Genomic DNA, 4,976 nt, shown 5'->3' with positions numbered 1-4,976 from the left:
AAACAAATTCAAATCAATGGCTCTTAAGTTAGTTGATGATGTTGAAAGGAATGGATTTGATGATGAGTTCTCTACTACGGAGATTGCTTACCTTGCCAAGAACCTTAGAAACTTTCTTAGGAATAATAACAAACGGGTAAGAGGTAAAAATAATGCTAAACCTAGAAATTTTAGGAGGAATGAACCTACTAAGGTGAACAATAATGAAAAACCTAAAGAAAAAGTAGGTCAAACCTCTAATAATTCTATGGGTCAACAATGTTTTGGTTGTTAAGGGTATGGTCATGTAGAATTAGAATGTCCTACATACTTGAGATCAAAGGGTAAGGCTATGGATGTAACCCTTACTGATGATGAAATGTTTGATAATGAGTTTGGTAGTGATGAGGATGGAAACTTTATTTCTTTCACAGCTACTGATGTAGTTGATGAAAGTGTTATGGTTGATGAGAACCCTTCTGATGGAGAACTCTCTGAGAATGCAAATTTGCAAGAAGCCTATAATAAGCTTTGCAAGGTTGCTGCAAAGGATGCTATGAATGTTGAGATTTATAGAAAATTGCTTCTCTTGAACTTGATAAGAAGAATTTGCTCTTGAAATTGTTTGATGCTAATGAATTGCTTGATAAGGTGAAGACTGAAAACATGTTGTTACTTGATAAAGTTAAGAACTTATAACTAGAATTATTTGTTGCTAGAGAACAAACAAATAGGTCTGCTAGTTCTAAACTTGATCACATGCTGAGTGTTCAAAAGTCTCCCTTAGACAAAACTGGTATAGGTTTTGTAGAAAACATTTATGTGTCTGAAACTTATTCTACAAAATTTTTTCCTTCTTTTGAGCCTCCCGTAAGTGACATTGTCAAACCAGTGGAAGTTACACCTCCTAGGAAGATTAGGGTTGATCTCAAAGAGTCTAAACCTAAGACTCCTATCCTTCCTAAGGATAAGTTGCATGGTAGAATTGCACGAGTTTGTCATTTTTGTGGAAAGTCTGGGCACATTCGTCCAAACTGTTTCAAGTTGCAAGCTCCTAAGCATGCAAATAAACTAAAAGTACCTATGCCTCAAGTACAAAATCCTATTATACTTATTGGTGAATTGGTAAAAGTTTTAAACCTTTATTCCAATCCTGGAGTTACTCATCATTCTAATCAGAATAATAACTCCAATGCTAGAGTTGCATCTAAAAAGTTTTGGATGCAAAAGGTTTGATCTAATTGAGTCTTTCTGACATGGTCCTTGTATTTCTTCTCTCTATTCTTTGTGACCATTCCTCTTTTGCTGTTTTGGTTTGTCTTTTTTTAGGATTTGCATTGCATATCATTCATGCATTTCATGCTAGGTTTTTCTTTTAATAAAAAAAGGAAAAAAATGTGTTTTGCATTAATTTTTCCTTAGTTTTGAAATCAAGGTTGACCATATTATCTTTATATAACTTGTTTATGTACTTTGTTTAGCTTAGATGAGCTTATTTTATTGCACTTTGTTAGTTTGAATCTTGTAGTGCATATTGTGTGAGAGTTGTTTATAGTTTTTGATCACTTGATTTTAATATTAAAGTCACATGTTTTTTATTGTTGGACTTGAACTTAATGAGAAAAACATAAATAACCATCTCACCACTGTTTACTAGTCAATCATGAACACTTTAGTGCATATCATAAGATTTTGTGCTCGAGAAAGTGTAATACATGCACACAAAAAAAAAAAGGTGTAGCCTCGGATTAATGCTAAAATTGGTGTGTACATTATTGAACTCTAATAACTTCATAATCAAATAAAATTGGTGTGTACATTATCTTGGCTATTTTAATAAGTTTCAAATCAAATAAAATTGGAGTGTACATTATGAGGCAAATTTAAGAAAATTGCATGATTGCAAGCTTTTATTCTAGGAGATGTAAGAATTATATGATGTAACTCTTTAGGTGATAGTCACTTTCAAATTTATGTGATGAATTTGGTAGAAATTGTGATTGATTACTATCTACTTATCACCTCACATGTATCTCAAGCTCTTGCTAGTTGCATACATTTCACAAGTTACTTTTTGCTAAACTTGGTATATGTTATTGTGTGTGATCTTGTTGTGGCCATCCAAGATTGAAAGAACCTTAATTTTGATGCAAAATGTGTTTAAAGTTTTTGTTATTGGGGACAAATTTCTTGAAAATCTTGTTTTTAGAAGATCTGGGTTAAATTCAAGGGTTTTTGAAAAACTTTTCATCTTATACTCATGCATTTCATTCATAAAATACTATGCTTTGAGGAGTTTCTGCATAAAATTGCTCTGTTTTTCAAAAATTTGGTTTTTCCAGATTTTTGATTTATCGAACCTGTTGCTCGACCGATCGAAATTGCAATTAAAAATGTTTGAATCTGTCTGGCTCGATCACTGCTCGATTGATGCTGGATTGATCAAATGTAATTTTCAATTGATCGAACATAGATTTCGACCGATTGAAAATCGTTCAGAGAGTTTTTTTAAAACATAAGTTTTTCACGTGTTCTTCACTATTTCAAACTTTTTCAAAAACTTTTTGGCTCTCTCTCTTTGACTGATCCAACTCAAGCAAATTTTTGTCGTTTTCCCTCAATTTTTCTTCAAGGTTTTTGTCTTCTAGCACCGGTAAGACCCTTTTACTCTTTCTTTTTTTGGTTTAATCTCATTTTTTCATGCATCCTTCATGCATTTTAAGGAGAAATTCGAACGTATGAGATTTTGGGGTTTTTGGTATTTTCAATATTTTCTTTCACAATTGGTCAATGGGTTTTTGTTGTTGGATGATGTTAACATGTTCTTCATGCTTTAATTTGATCAATTTGATGGATTGGAAAAAATTGAAATTTTTAGGGTTTGAAAATTTAGGAAATTAGGGATTTTGTTCAATTGAGCTTAATTTGGTGAAATTGGCTTGTGTTATTGATTCATTTTGTTATTATATACTGTTATCCAACGTGTGTAATGATAAATTGATCAATTTGTTGGGATTTTTGAAAGTGGGTTTTTCAAAATTTGGGATTTTGATGTAAACTCTATGTTCAAGCCAATGTTGTGATTTTTTGGAAGTATAATTGAACTTTTGTCACTGCATTAGAGTATGCATCATGTGTTAACATTGCTCATACATCATATAAATTGTTATTTTTTATATTGTTTTTTGCTTTAACTGTATCTGATGCAATTTGGCCTTGGGTTTTTTTTTTTTTTCTTTCTTTCTTTTCTTTGGTTCTTTTTTGTCTGTCCTTCCTACCTTAGCATCATGACTAAGAAGACTAGAACCAATAGGAAAACCACCTCCACTTCCAATCCCACTTTTGATAGTGAGAGGTTTTCGAGTGAGAAAAACCAAGAGACCTATAAAAAGCTGAACATCCTTAGGTCTATGTGGGCTGAGAGAAAAGTCGTTTTAGATGAGCTTGATCCAGAGATTAGGAGGAACTTTGAGCGCAGGGGCTAATTACCTTTGTTGGATATAGATCACCCACCTCCAGCTACCCTGATTAGAGAGTTCTACTTGACCCTTTCTGTTCACTCCACTTCTTCCAACGTTCAATTTGTGAAGAGTTGGATAAGGGGAGAAGAGTTTACCATTACTCCTTCGGTAGTGGCTTCGGCTTTTAGGGTGTCTGCTGTACATCAGCCTGTGTATCCTTATGATGAGTCACCTCATCTTGATGATATCATGTCCTATATAACTGGTACTTCTATCCAGTGGGGTTCTGATCCTCGGATCACTTCTCATGAGTTGACCAAGATTCATTATTTGCTTTTCCGGATTTCTTGCCATTTTATCTGGCCCATCTCACATTTGCACACTATTCCTATCGAGAGATGTGTTTTTTTATATGCTCTTGTCACAGACGCTCCTATGAGTTTTCCTCATCTTTTCATTCTATCCTTGGTTGAGGTCCAAAAGAGTAGTTCTTCTGCTCATGCTCTTTTCTTTCCCGTGGTTATACATTGGATTTTGTTGCATCTAGGTTTAGATGAGTTTCCTGTTTCTGAGCTTGTACACATTATAGCTCCTATATGTGCCACATTCCTTAGGCAAAGGGCTGCTTAGATAAGGGCTGCTCAGATGAGAGTTAGCTATAAACGGCCTAGAGTTGAGTCTTCTTCGGGTGTTGCTCCTCCTCCTTCTTCTTTAGGTGACCTTGCTGTTAAGGAGTTTGTTGATCCGACTGCTGTTGCTAATCCTCCACCTTCTACTTCGGATGATTCTAGCATTTGTCGTATGTTAAACACTGTCATGACCGTTCAGGTGACTCATGGTCAGCTTTTGGTGGATGTTCTCACAGAGCTTCAAGCTTTACGTGCAGAGTTGGCGAGCTTTAGACGGTCCCCTCCACCACCTCCTTTTGATGATGAGTCTTAATTGCTCTTTGGCAATTCGTCACAAGGGAAGTACATATGGATGGAGATAGGGGGAGATTTTTTGTTTGTTTTGGAGCTTTGGTTTTTTAGATTGTATCTAGGTGCTTCATCTTGTATATTCTTTTTGGCTCATGATGATGTATATGTTAGGGGGAGAAATTTTATTTATTATTTCTGTTTCTTGTTTCACATTGTGCTACACTAGCTTTTGATTTATATTATGAGGTTATTCATGTTATATGTCTTTTATTTTATATTATGTGAAATCAAGAATTTATTTTGTTTTACTTGTATTTTTCACACATGCGTTTAAGTGTTTGTTGAGTGTTTCAAGAATTTATAGGTTCATTCAGTTGTGCTACTGTCTACACTTGCAACTGATAGATAGTGGTTAGGTTGAATTATTTTTTGGTTGGGCATTTTTAATGTAATGGGCTGCTTGTGTAACTTTGAGCATTTTGTATTTTGTGTTTTGTCACGGATTGCCAAAGGGAAAGTTTGTTAAGTTCTAAGGATTTAAGATCTAAATATTTTAGAACTTCAATGTGTAATGTTGGCAAACCATGATCAAAACTTAGAGTCTAGATTTAGGCTG

This window comes from Castanea sativa, chromosome 11 (genome assembly GCF_040712315.1).
Source record: "Castanea sativa cultivar Marrone di Chiusa Pesio chromosome 11, ASM4071231v1".
Lineage (NCBI taxonomy): Eukaryota > Viridiplantae > Streptophyta > Magnoliopsida > Fagales > Fagaceae > Castanea > Castanea sativa.
The sequence above is the reverse complement of the archived record's forward strand: the minus strand, read 5'-3'. Positions refer to the sequence as shown.